Genomic DNA, 14,644 nt, shown 5'->3' on the forward strand with positions numbered 1-14,644 from the left:
CCTGTGAGGGCGTACCTCTCTTCTTGGACATGTTATATATTTATTTATGTATTAAGTACTTTAAAGAAAAGAGTGTGTGGAGGTTGTTGTATACAGACCCATGTGGGAGGTTGTAACTTCCTCTCTAGCCGCTGGTGTTCACCTTCGCCTTTTTAGTTAAAATTCGGTTGCCCGTTACCTTGGTTAGTTTCAGGACAACTCAGTCCTTTCCTTAGGTTTTGTTTTTCCCGATATAAATTGCTCCACCCAATACCTGTGTTTATTAAGCTGCAGTATTTTCTCCTAACATGAGGAAGAAAACAGGTTGCGTTATGCCTCTATTGAGGTCTGCAGGGCTTGAAGCTCTCTTTATGGGGATGTGTTTCCCTTACTATTTGTCCCTTTGGACATTCATTATTCTATTGGAACTATTGGTGGAGACAGGGTCAGCTCGAGAGGAGCTGTTCAGTTGTGTGGCATGGCAAGTTCAGCAACCAGGTTCTACTTGGAGGAAGTGTTTGGAAACACTTGATGCTATCTAACAGACGAGTTGCCAAATAATGATTTTATGGCGCCTGCCCAGGGATTTCCTCCCAAGGCTTGGCCTGTGGTTCAGCTAACCGTCTAACAGGTGTTGCAATTTCTCCTCTGCTCGAGGAGTTCAAGCAGGCTTCGGTACCCTCAAGAGCGTTGATTAACCTCTTTCATTGGGTATATATATACTTATATATATATATAGACATATTTTATTTTCTACAGTGCAGAGGATAGAATGGGGTTTTCACATCCGTGCTGACCGTATAGATACAGGTCCCTAATTGGGAAGGGTCTAAATCAGTCTTTTATCCTGCTGAGATCGATAAGTGAACACCTCACACCACACTCTGTTCGTTGTAGTGATAAGCACCACTCGTATACCTGAGGGTCGTAGTACTATATAAGTGATGTTTTGCTATGAACTATGTGCTTGATTTTCCTTCCCCTGATTCCCTTAGTGGCCAGTCAGCCTCTCACGGATTCAGAGACTCGGACCTCAGGGTTTGAGGGGTCTGTGGGCCCAGGTTTATTGCACAACCTTTCATTTACGGGGCATTAATAATTATCCCAGAGTTCTTTCCCCCCTCATTCCTTTTTTCGCCATCCCTGGGGGAAATTGCATCATGATACTGGCGCTGAGCATTTCCCTCCTGTCAGTTACTTTCCTTTGCGCTAATCCCTGGTATTTCAATAAACTAAGGGGGACCCGTCCACGGTCAAGGGTTTGGTTAAAGTACAAGCGTGTATTTAGTTTTCCCTTAGCGGTGTACAGCAGGGCTTTAATATGGTCCTCAGGGTAGCCTTCTTCTGGGGTTGCAAAGTTTTTTCCCTTGGATATGTGGGGAAGGTCCTCCTCCTTTGGGAAATCTCAATATCCCTCTGTGGGATAGTGGGGTCTGGGAGTGATACTAATCTCCCATCAGATTATTATGACCCTCTATCACGATGCGTTCCAGCGTCTCTACATTAACTATCAGAAGGTGTCTGTCAGTGCGATTCCCAGTGGGCTGGGATATATATTTAGTTAATGACTTGTTTCTCCTGGTCACCTGCAGGGCAGGTGGACCTTTGGGTTTTCACAAGAGTTTGTTTTTGCAATACGGTGCCAGCTCAGGGTGCTGTGAGCTTCAGGGATCTTCAAATTAGATGAAATAGAGGTTAGACCTCTTCTGGTGTGCAACTTCAGTTTAACTGCTTAGCAATCGGTTCTTTGCAGTTACAGTCTTGCTAAGACTTTGGAATTTAGGAGTTCTCCTTCGGTTAGTTTTTGATCCTCTAGGGGTTTTATCACCCGGAGAGGAGAGAACAAGGTTCAAGCACCGGGCATATATACAAAGGAGTTTACATATCAATATAATGGGAACGTTTGGTTGTAAAATACATTTTTCTCCTTGCAATGTTTGGCCTCTTAGGGGTCAGGTGGGTAAATATCTGCCTTTTGTCATGGTAGCAGAGTCCTTTTCGCGAACGCGGGAGGTCTGTGGGTCTCCGTGTTGACGGTTTGACAGGTTCAGCTTCTCTGGTATGGCCCCTCTCTCTTCAATTCTGCTTCTGTCTCCAGAAGTCATCCTTCCTTAGTATACACATTTGTCTTAAGACAATTGGGGGTTAGTCTATTGTTTTCTGCTCCGCTCAGGATGGGTCGTCCTCTTACAAATTATTAATAATTACTTTTTACTCCCACTTGGTTTTCCCAGTGTAGTTATGGGACATGCTCTGTTGCTACTACAATAGCTTCCTTTAACGCATGGGAGGGAGCCCTACAAAACTTTCACCCCTATGGGGTACTTTCTTTATCTCCAGGAGAGTTGGGTGCTTCTTTTCTTTTAACCAGTTGGTTTTGGTGGCTGGTAGGGTCGCTGGAATTAGCACATCTTCCTGTTTTCTTACAGTGGATTTGGCTATGCCTTTTAAGTCAGTTATTGGGGCAGCCTAGTCTTGGGCAATTCTCTTGCAGTCAGCTGATTGATTTAATGAAAGCATTTAAAACATTTCTTTCCTATTATTTTATTACATTGTCTATTGTATTGATTATGTTGTACTAATGGGATGCAAGAGCTTTAAACTTGCATAATATGAGCCTCCTGTCTTGTCATAGAATAGCTAATCCCCCACACTAACGTGAGATGGGGGTTTAGATTCTATTAAAGACAAGGAGGCGATTATTATCCCACCCACCCACCCTGGGTATGATATGATATGACAGTTATGATACGCATGTACACAGATGTTTTAAGAAAGAACAGTCTTTGGTTTGTTGGTCTTCCCATCCACCCACCCTTCTTGCTTGTTTTACAGCTACGAGTTGAGATTTTGAGCAGGAGGGTGGCTCACAGCTTCAAGTTATGGAGTGCGTGGTACGAGAGCTTCGCTGGATTTGCCTTCATCGTTTATCATCTGATCTGTGCAGTGGACGTCTGGTTCAAGACAGCTACAGAAAGAGGGGTTGGGTTTAGAGTAATGGACTTATATAAGGAAGGGTCCTTGCTCATTGGCCTCCTGCAGGGCATGACCTGTCCTCCATGATGGATTGGGGAGTTCCCCCTTGCATTGACATTGAACTCTGTTTAGTTCTGTTTTAAACTTTTTTTGTTTGTAAAGTTTTTTCTTTGCTGCTGTGGTTTCAGAGTAAAGATTAGAATGCATAATAATCGCCTCCTTGTCTTTAATAGAATCTAAACCCCCATCTCACGTTAGTGTGGGGGATTAGCTATTGGGCTTTACTATTGGAGAATCTCTGCTGCTGTGTGGTGCCCAGTAGAGACAAGGCCTCTCCATCGCGCCTAGAAACACTTGCCCAAAGGCGCCTTATAAATGACTTATCATATTTCAGGCTTTGAGTCCGCAGCAACCGACTGGATATCGAACGCATCGAAAAAGGAATCCATTACTGGTGCGCATGCGCAGGATGAAGTGTGCAGACCATGGGCGTGCGCAGTAGAGACCCTTCTCCGTCTCGGCGTTTGCGGATGTGGCTCAAACGTGCCTGAAAGGAAGCCTTCACTGGTACGCATGCGCAGGATGGGATGTGAAGACACTGGGCCTGCGCAGTAGAGACACTTCTCCGTCTCGGCGTTTGCGGATGTGGCTCAAACGTGCCTGAAAGGAAGCCTTCACTGGTACGCATGCGCAGGATGGAATGTGAAGACACTGGGCCTGCGCAGTAGAGACACTTCTCCGTCTCGGCGTTTGCGGAAGTGGCTCATGCCGTTCTGAGCTATTGAGCATGCGCATCCAGCCCGGGATTTTAAGCCGTGGCTACTGCACACGTTTCTTAAAGTAACGCTTCACTCAGGAGCATGCGTAGCAGTGCTCGTGCACGTGCTGGGCATGCGCAATGTGGAGACACTGCCCACCTTATGCCCTGTCTTTCTTCGACTGCGGGCGGGCGGGTGACTGACGCCCGGTTTCTCCTACTCTGCAGAGCGGGGAGTCGGAAGGTCAGAGGTTTAATATTAAACCCCCTTAATATCAGAGTCACCCCATTAAGATCTAGGACCGAGCTTTTCTGCCCCCCCCCATATCCCGCTTTCTCGTATTTTCACACTCCTGCTCTCCCGGGTCCTCCTCTTCACTCTGCCAGTCTCTGGGCCTCATCTTCCTCTCGGTCACTCACACTCCTGCTTTCCTCAGGCCCTCCTTTTCTGGCCTCTCCGCTTCACTCTGCCTGTCTCTGGGCCTCATCTTCCTCTCGGTCACTCACACTCCTGCTCTCCCCAGGCCCTCCTTTTCTGGCCTCTCCTCTTCACTCTGCAGGTTTCTGGACCTCATCTTCCTCTCGGTCACTCACACTCCTGCTCTCCCCAGGCCCTCCTTTTCTGGCCTCTCTTGTCTCTGGGCCTCATCTTCCTCTCGGTCACTCACACTCCTGCTCTCCCCAGGCCCTCCTTTTCTGGCCTCTCCTCTTCACTCTGCAGGTTTCTGGACCTCATCTTCCTCTCGGTCACTCACACTCCTGCTCTCCCCAGGCCCTCCTTTTCTGGCCTCTCTTGTCTCTGGGCCTCATCTTCCTCTCGGTCACTCACACTCCTGCTCTCCCCAGGCCCTCCTTTTCTGGCCTCTCCTCTTCACTCTGCAGGTTTCTGGACCTCATCTTCCTCTCGGTCACTCACACTCCTGCTCTCCCCAGGCCCTCCTTTTCTGGCCTCTCTTGTCTCTGGGCCTCATCTTCCTCTCGGTCACTCACACTCCTGCTCTCCCCAGGCCCTCCTTTTCTGGCTTCTCCTGTCTCTGGGCCTCATCCACCTCTCGGTCGCTCACACTCCTGCTCTCCCGGGTCCTACTTTTCTGGCCTCTCCTCTTCACCACGCCTGTCTCTGTGCCTCATCGTCCTCTCGGTCACTCACACTCCTGCTCTCCCCGGACCCTCCTTTTCTGGCCTCTCCTGTCTCTGGTCCTCATCTTCCTCTCGGTCACTTACACTCCTGCTCTCCCCAGGCCCTCCTTTTCTGGCCTCTCTTATCTCTGGTCCTCATCTTCCTCTCGGTCACTCACACTCCTGCTCTCCCCGGACCCTCCTTTTCTGGCCTCTCCTTCCTCTCAGTCACGCGAGGAAGGAGAGGCCACACTCCTCAGCCTCCTGCCTGTTCTTTTTATTCTATTTTACCCTGCGGAGAGGAATCACTGCAAAGCTGTCCATGACACTGCACAATATCTATTTCTATAGGGATGCATTTAATAAAAGTGCAGCACAAGCCCAGGAAGCTCGGTCAGCATGCACATGTGGGCCTGCATGTGAAAGGGCCCTTTACATTCAAAGCCTGTTAAAGCCTGTTGTGATGTCACCACAAGCACCGTGGCTCGTGTCAAAGTCACATGTTAGGGCCTCGTGTGTAGACACTTAGCCCCTCTAATAAAAGAACCAAGTGGTCTCCTGCTCGGCAGTTCCTGTAAGACTACAAACTGGTGTCTGTGTCTTTGTTGCTTTCACTGCGAGCCTTTGGCCCAGCGGGCCGCCCTACCATCAGGGGCACCACCACCATTGCGAGGAGCGGAGACTCTCCTGTAACATCTGGCGACGAGAGGGTCCACCGACCAGACCCACTCACTGCACCCCGGTCCTTCCAGCATAGTCAAATAAAGAAAAAGGGGGGGAAGGCAGAGGCCAGGGCAGCCTGGCAGCAGTGAAGGGGGCAGGAGTCATACTCTGGGGAGGAACGCGACAGTGCGGGCAACCCTAGCCTCTTCTTCTGCCCAGCAGGTAGGAGAAAATAGGGTGCGCAACTCGCACCTCACTCAGGACAATCAGTGGTGGGGCCACGCCACAATAAAAAATGGAATCTTCCGTCCGCAGGAGTCGGCGACGTGGCCTGCGCTGCATATGCAGCAAACTAATAAAGAGTGTGCTCCTGCCTGGGGGAGACTGCGAGGGCTGCTGCCACTAGCAACACTATACTTCTGCATGCAGAGGGAGTGAGTGGCAGGGCCCTCCGCAATAAAAGGGGAGCGGAGCCCTGCATCCAGAGGAGAAAAAAAAGGAATGAACAATTTTAAAATGTCCCCGCCCTGGAAAGTGAAGTAGCTCACCGCCATGCAGCGCTGCAGTGACCAATGAACTTCTCCCACCTGTGGGAGATGAAAGGGCTGCACGGAACGCTACCGCCATCAGCAACTTAGTTCACACCTGGGGGAGAGATGCTGGGAGTGAACTGGAAGTCTCCTGCCGGGGGAAGAGCAGGGGGCTCGGCTTTTCCAGAGCCCCTGGAGGAGATTATTGACTCAGGCCAACACATGACTGTTGGGCACTCTGCCTGGGGGAGGGCAAGCGGCCCACGCTGCCACAATGACTTGTGGGGTACTCCTGCCTGGGGGAGAGCAGGTGGCCCGTGCCGCCACTTGGACATTACGTACTCGGGCATAGGGAGGGCAAGTCACACATGCCACCACATGAACATTAGGTACTCCTGCTTGGGGAGAACAGGCAGCCCATTCTGCCTTGGGGATGACTGACAGCTCATGTTTCCACAAGGACCTTTAGTACTCCTGCCTGCGTGAGAACTCGCTGCCCATGCCGCAACAACGCTAGAGGCCCTTGCCTGGCGCAAAAGGACAGCCGGGCACCCTGGCCCACTGCAGACTCAAAGCTTTCGCTCCTGTCAGGGGGAGAGGTGCACTGCCTCAAACAAGCACTCCTGCCGGTGGGAGAGGTGCACTGCCTTGAGCTGCTCCTGCCTATGGGAGAGGCCTAGGAGAAGAGCAGACCATGCTGCTACAGTACTGGACACTCCTGCCTGGGTAAAAAAGTGTGGTTCGGCAAGTCCGTGTGCTGCAGTGGGTTTTGCAGGAAGCCACCACTGTGATCCTGCCTATCCTTGTGGGTAACAGGCCAGGAGCAGGTCATGAATTGGGGTCTTGTCCCTGACATTTAACTGGATAAGAGTGGCACAGCAAGAACCACCACTGCAGTGGCCTTTCCTCCCGGAGCCCATGACAGTGAGGGAACACTCCCACCTGGAAGGGAACCCGTAGATGGCACAAAATGGGCCGCTGCCCATCCTGCACCCAATCACCACGAATCCCTGCCATGGCGCTGGCATGACCCCGGCTCTCCCAGGTTAGAGTGCACGTGCAGTCAGGCAGAAGGTGCTCATGAAAGCAATCCTAGAGGAAACAGGCTGACGTCAGCCCCTGCCTGGGAGAGAAGAATGACCAAGTAACAATGGGCACCGCCAAGGCTTCACGCAAGCCACCACAGTGACTCTGCCTAGCCTTGCTGCCAACGGCCCTGGAGAGGGTCACACAGCGGGGTTTGTCCCCTCCACCACCAAAACACAAGAGCAGTGTGGCGAGCTCCGCCACTGCAGTGGCCCTACACCAGAGGCGATCCAGAAGGAGCTCCTTCCTGGGGGAGACGTGGCCTTAGCCAGTCTGCGCTCTCCCTGATGAGTGTGCTTGTGTGGCCAGGCAAAAGACAAGCCAGGAAGAACTCCTAACCCAGAGAGGCTGGCCATGGCGCGGACGTTTGCGCTGCGTTATCAACACAAGTTCAGGTCTTCCCCCTGACAAGCAGAGGGAAGACCTGGGCAGTGCAGGGCCCTGATCACTGCGCATGCCAACTCCTTCTGCAGGGAGCCTCAGCATGGTGGGACTGCCGCCAAAACGGAACCAAGGAAAAACTCCCACCTGAAGGGGGAACCTGGACACGTGTCGGCCCACTACTGTTCACCGGTATCACACCTGTGGGTGAGGGGGCCCAAAAGACTCTGGCCTCTGCAAAGGACTATGGTCTGCCACATGGGAGAAAGACCACCCAGCCCTGCTGGAGGACCATCCTACAGTAGATGGGCCAGAGACCTGCTGGCAAGACGCCAGCCGATGTGGCCCCCGGCGTCACTGGAGGCTTTGCCGGCTAGTGGAGCGTATTCCATCATGGGTGAGCAGACACAGAGCGATTGCCCTGTGACCATCTGCCGATGCGGCCCCGGTACCCCCGGTGTGACTTTTCCAGCCAGTAGGGCAATCCCCACTTCCATATTGGACTAATAAAGCTTTTAAGAACGAAGCACCAAAGGTGTGTCAGCCACCAATGCATACATGCGTAGATCAATGTTTGCTAATGACCTCTGGGGTAGGAGCGAGTGCTGTAGTTGGAAAACATGCCATTGTAATTCTTGAATCAGTTGTTTGTCTTTCCCATTGGCAGGGGATGTTGTGACATCAGCACAAGCACTGTAGCTTGTGCAAAAGTCACATGTTAGGACCACGTGTCCAGACCTGTGGCGCCCTCTAATAAAAGGGCTGGGCGGTCTCCCTCTCAGCAGTACCAGTAACACTACCAACTGGTGTCTGTGTCTTTGTTGCCATGCTGTGTCCAGCACGGGATATTGGCCCAGCGGGCCACCCTGTCATGAGGGGCACCACCACCATGGCAGGGCCTGGAGACCCATGTCCCCATAACAAAGCCTAGGAGGCCTATCAAATGTACTGCCCACCTAAACCGTTTTGGGAAAGGATGGCTCGAGATCCCTATGTCTGGAGAATGCTCCCCTCTATTAAGGACTGTGAGGGTAATGCAGGACAGCGAGTGGAGTGTGGAGGATGTGCAGGAATTACCCTGGCTTCTACCAGCAGTGATACATTCCTCCCTGTGTCTGGAGAAGGCTTCCGTCAGTTAAGGACTGTGAGGGTAATGCAGGGCAGCACGTGGAAGGAAGTAACCTTGCTTCTGCTGGCAGTGACACTCACATCCTTGCCTGTGCCTGAAGAATGCTCGTCTCAGTTAAGGACTGTGACGGTTAGGCACGACAGAGCATGGAGTGTGGAGGCCATGCAGGAAGAACCCTTGCTTCTGATGGCAGTGACAAATGCATCCTTGCCTGTGTCTGGAGAATGCTCCCCTCAGATAAGGACTGTGATGGTATAACCTTGCTTCTGCTGGCCTCAGTGCAGCACTTCATTAATCTGCCCATCAAATGCATCCAGTGCAGTGCTTCATAACCGTACCAATCACATGCATCCAGTGCAGCGCTTCATAAACGGGCCCATCAAATACGTCCAGTGCAGTGCTTCATAACGATGCCCGTCACATGTGCCGAGTGCAGTTCTTCTCGAATATGTCCATCACGTACGTCCAGTGCAGTGCATCCTAGATCTGCCCATAACAGGCGCCCAGTGCAGTGCTTCATGAATGTGCCCTTCAAATGCGTCCAGTGCAGTGCTTCATGAATGTGCTCATCACATGCATCCAGCGCAGTGCTTCATAACTGTTCACATTAGATGTGCCCAGTGATGTGCTTCATGGATCTGCCAATCACATGCCTCCAGTGCAGTGTGATGGCACGCCCCTGAACACTCACACCAGATAGAATACAACCCTCTAGTCAAGAAAGGCCCAAGTCGATCTTGTAAGGATAACAAGTTTGATCTCACACACAGATGAGAGCAACAGCAAAGAACTCTGCTGCTAAGAACGTTCTGACGAAAAGTAGTACAAGCAGAATCTTATAAAGCAATACATCATCATAGATGAGGCAACACATATAGTAAAAACCCAACACGGCTCATTGGATGGACCCTTTACAGGTACCACCTTTATCCATAAGGGATGATAGTTTATTTGACCCATTCGTCTTCCATCAAATGGGTGCTGCAGAGCTCATCTTCTACTTAAGTTGAAGGTCAGAAAACAAATATACTGCTACTTTACAACTTGTTTTATCACTCATACTGTGCACTTGGCAGGCCTTAAGACAGACACAAAGGAGGTTCTAGGGCACTTTAACCTTCACACACACATTTCACTCACTCCCTCCGCACATCTGGCTCCAAGGCCTCCACCCTCGTTTTGAACTATAATGTATCCCTCCCAGCACCTCGCAATACAAATCACACAACTGTCGCTTCAACGATAAGCTCTGCCCATCCTCTTTGAACATTTCTGGACTTGTTACTTTGGTGTTGGTGGTCAAAGGGAACTGGTGCCATGGAATTCGGGGAGTTTAGGGTTTAGTCAGTTATATGGGCTGTAACTCGCAGGACCATGTAGTTACACTATAATTGGTTATATTAACATGGAGTCCTGCTGGATGTGAAGGCATCCCTCTCACTGTCCCCCCTGCCCCTTGGCTCATCACAGTGCCTCGAATGCATCTCGCCTTACCTTAAAGCACCTAGGAGGTGAGTGGATGGGGCTGACCCCTTCCCAACATTCCTCCCTTTCGTTATTTGTAAGGTAACAAATTCTGGAATAGGTCTGCATTCCTGCTACCTAGTCTCTGCATCCACATATAGCTGAGTTCTCCTTATTAGCACCCAACCCCTACACACTGATTGCAAACTCTCCCCCCTACGCGCATACTCTTCAGGTGAAAGACATATATACGTCTTATAAATGCATCCCCCGCCCCTGCCCAGTCCAGCCCTGTGTAATTCTTTGGATTCATTAGGGTGTGTGAAAATGATAGCGTGGTATAGAGGATCAACTTCATCTCCATACGGGCTTCCCTGTTGGACATCCGTTTGTACTTCAATGTTTTTTGTTTCGCGAGGTGCTTTTGAACCCCAAATTGATACCATCATTCTTGTGCTATCAGGTGTTACTGTAACACAGCATCGAGGAGCCAGCTGACAAGTGCAGAAAAGGACCAGGGCGAACACAATGATGGGCATTAACATCTTCACGATCACGTCCTAGCCACGACGGGCCCAGTTAAATGTCATAGGGCCCCATTACAAGTTTGCCGGTCCGGTAACCACGGTCCCGGTAAGCTTGCCTTTACGCCCACCAGTTCCGACACCCGCAGAGCATGTCGGGTGCACTGGCACCATTCTGAATGGCGCTGGTGCATCCGACCTCCCCATTCTCATTGGCCCTATGGGGCTCAAATGAGAATGGGGAGCATTTTTTACCGGTGCCAGGGAATGGACAAATACCGGGTCTGGCGGGGCCGTAATGACCCGGTAATTGCCCATTCTCGGGCACCGGTAAAATTTGCAAGTTCAGTGGCAGCCTGCCGGTGATACCGGTGGCTTGCCGCCCGGACCTGTAAAAAAATAACCAGCGCCTGACTTCCCAGTGCCACCGGGGTATCCTCACCCCGGCGGCCGGGGAGTCAGGCAACAGTAATTCTGTAATTCCATTGAGTCCCATGGGGGACTCAATGGGAATGGAGAACACGGAAGCACCGGCACCGTTAATAACGGTGCCGGTGCTTAGTGTGCCGGTTCGGAAATAACAGTGCTGGTAGGCTTACCGGCACCGCTGTTTCCAGACTGGCACACTCATAATGAGGCCCATAGCAATTTTGCATTTTCATAAAGCTTAACTCCCACAACTCGAGCTTGATTCACCTTGAACCCATTCTCTGTGTCGTTGACAAGCTGGACCAGTTCCCACTTCACTATTTGCAGCAATTTGGCATAGGCTGCGGGCTGCACTCCCGGCAACAGTAAAGAGGCGATACATTATTCTGCTGAGCTGAAAAGTCTGTATTCTTCTGGTATTTTAGTATCTTGCGTGGGCACCAAACTCTTACCTTCATTTTCTACTTTGAGAAAACTCATTGGCCCCTCTGCAGGCAGTACTCCCCCCCTTCAGGTGTTCTTCTTGGATTACTAATAGCGCTGAATGCAATGTGGCCAGCGAGAAACAGCCCCTTCATGATGGTGGGAGGTGCAAGTAAGCTTGTCGGCCACAGACCCAGCAGTAAGCCATCATCACCACTGTTCCTTTCTTCATGTCTGTGAGCAAGAGAGTTTTATTACAATGTTTGTTAGTGCCGACAAAGAGTGTACCTTTGCTGCGGAAACAGAGTTCATATTCTTCTTCCTTGTGCACTCACACTGCCTTTTCCATTGTTGCAATCCACATCAGCTTTGTGATATGCTCTGTCCAGATTTGCACTCAGAAGTTGACCACTCGTGCTATCCTTTCCTTGCTATATGTTACCAGTTCTTCTGCCAAGCAAGGTAGTGTGCTGTCCTGCCAGTTATTATTGATATACTTCCACCCATTCACCATCAGATGGGGTAACTCCACACACTTGATGGTTCTCGGGTCTTCGTGCATTTTGCAAGATCTGGGCCTGGAATGTTCCTTTTATTCTTCATAGCGCAAGATGACCTAGGCAATGTGCCTCTATAATTGGGACTACTTGCAAGTACTAAGACCTTGGGAGCCCCTGACACATGTGGAAGGAGTGACCACACATAACAGCTCCCATTCACAGAGTTTCTCCCAGCACCACTCGTATCAGAGTACCATGAGTTAGTGAACTCGGGGTGATGAATATCCTCGATCACATCAAAACCCAGTCCTTCATACGTATCATATTTTTGTTTTGCCTCTATTTTCATTCTTCTATACACATTTTCAGGGATGGCTGCTTTAGCAGTACTGTCAGAAATAACATTATACCTTTTCATAGTGGTATTCTCTCCACAATGCCAATGACCTGTGGATGATAAATCAAACACATCCGATGCTTGATGCTGTAACGTGTCAGAATAGCACATTGAAGCAGTATGTGCCATTATCTGACCTTTAAAATGTCACACACACCCCAGCGTGGGAAAACCTCCCACACTAGAAACCTTGCAGCACTTTTGACATCCGGGTGCAAACATGGCCCTGCTTCCACCCACCTTGAGAAAGGACAAATCACCACAATGTGGTACCTAGATCCATTACAATGCTCACCCATATCAGCATAGCCTATGTGTAATTCACGGAATGGCCCAGTATGGCGGGGTAAGGTGCCCCATAAAGTTCATGGTGTCATCCCTGTACTAAAACTTGATATGGGGTGCAATGTATGACCATTTCTGTAATGCTTTCCTGGATGTTTGGTGTGAACCAGTCCACCTGTATGTCTGCTGCTATGTGTTGCTTCAAACTGTGAGAAGGATAGTGCAATAGTTCAAATGCTACTGCTAGCAGCTCCTGGAGCATTACTGTCTTCCCAGAGCTCTCCTGCCGCCATACCAGAACTGTCGGAGATTGCTTACACCTTCTCTGTAACCACAACTCCTTTTCCCTCTCAGGTGCCCTTCCTTGCAGTTTGATAATCTGGGAGATGGGCAATGCTGTATAAGGCACTGGCTGCTCATTTGCCGCCGGTGGGACACTTACAACTTACTCAGCGGGTATTTTATTTGGAAGATACCCTGCCATTTTGGCCGCCACGTCGGCGGCTGCGTTCCGCCTCGATATTTCATCTGTCCCTTGTGCATGGGCAGTGCACATGATGACCGCCACAACCAATGGCTGTGATAAGGCTTCTATCAGTATTTTCACCCCATGCTGCACTGAGGACCCATTTCCCCCTGAAACCCTCTCCTATTCCAGCAGGAGAGACCGGCGTGTACCGTTGTTGTAACGTATGCCGAGTCAGAGTATATTGTGACATGGCACCCTTGTGACGCTCTCAGTGCTTCAATGAGCACCACAAGTTCTGCCGCTTGTGCAGAAAAATGGGTAGGCAACCTTTTCATGACCACCGTCTTGTACTCCACTTCCTCAAGTCGTACCACTGCTGCCCATGTCCGTCTCTGTCCATCCTCCTGATCAATTGTGGATGACCCATCAATGAAAAGTATCTCACCCTCTGTCCATGCACAGTCCCTTGCTTTGGGAGTATCATCCTCCTCCCCCTCATATGTGGCACAATTGTGTGCCGTCAGGTCCTCTTAGTAGGCATGCCTGTTAAAAAGGTGGCAGCATTCACTGTCTTACACCTAAACATATGAATATGGGGTTTAGAGATGATGATCTCATATGCCGACGACCTTTGCGTAGTCAGGATAGATGTTGACCTTTCTAGAATAGCAAACAAAAATGTTCCACATACGTTACTGAACACCCAATCACGGTCGTAGAATTTCTCTCTATGGCAAAGGAAGCAGCTGCTAATGCTTGTTCGCACACGAACTGCCCTTGCATCACTGCATTCCGAGTGCCACTATAATAGTCCAATGACTTGTGGCGCATAGTGTTTTTTGGGTCAACACTGCCGTCATAAGCTGACCATTAGCGTTTTTTTCCCTTTTGGGAAAGACGAATCTGGGTGTGTTGTATTGTGCTGTGCTAAAAAACATAGCCTTTTTCGAATCTGTGTGTGTTGTATTGTGCTGTGCTCAGAAACCTAGCCAACAACTTGGCTGCGTGCGCTCCCTTGCATCGTAGGTCCCTGCATCCTGTTCCATTCACCCCTCCTGCGTTTCCTTTCCTTCCTCTCGCATCTCAGCCCTTCCCTCTTTGATCTATTGTGTACTGTTCTGACATTGTCTTGTGCTCCACTTTTTTCGGGAATTATTTGGCATTGCCTGAATTCTTCTTCTTGCTTCCCGTTGTGTTCTGTGCCTTGTTGACTGTATTGTTGATTGTATTGACTTGGTGTTTGCTCTCTATGGTTCTTGATATTTATTTATTTATTTATTCACATTTGTTGAGCGCACAACAGCCCAAAAGCATCGTTGTGTTGCTATCCACAGTTTGTGGCATCACATTGCAATTGCCTGCATTCTTCACATCTAGGTTCCCTGCTGACCGCTGTGCTTTGCCTTTGGCCCAGTATTGCATCTGCTTTCTTTACTCCCAGGTACCCTGTTGTGATTTGTGCTTTGCCTGGCTCTGTACTACATCTGCATTCTATACTTCTTGTTGCCTGTTGTGCTCTTTTCTTTCTGATGG

At 50.1% G+C, this 14,644-nt stretch overlaps 1 protein-coding gene across 2 annotated transcripts in view; it reads left to right on the forward strand.

Annotated features, from left to right (window-relative positions):
* The first annotated feature begins 3,832 nt into the window (after positions 1 to 3,832).
* LOC138517036 (zinc finger protein 84-like) overlaps positions 3,833 to 14,644 on the forward strand; it is a 115,257-nt gene continuing 104,445 nt past the window's right edge. For both annotated transcript variants that reach the window (XM_069632550.1, XM_069632551.1), the window contains exon 1: positions 3,833 to 3,956. The gene's annotated coding sequence lies outside the window, so the exon portion shown is untranslated. The remainder of the gene's footprint in view (positions 3,957 to 14,644) is intronic.

Source organism: Ambystoma mexicanum, chromosome 6q (genome assembly GCF_040938575.1).
Source record: "Ambystoma mexicanum isolate Mex_15411 chromosome 6q, UKY_AmexF1_1, whole genome shotgun sequence".
Lineage (NCBI taxonomy): Eukaryota > Metazoa > Chordata > Amphibia > Caudata > Ambystomatidae > Ambystoma > Ambystoma mexicanum.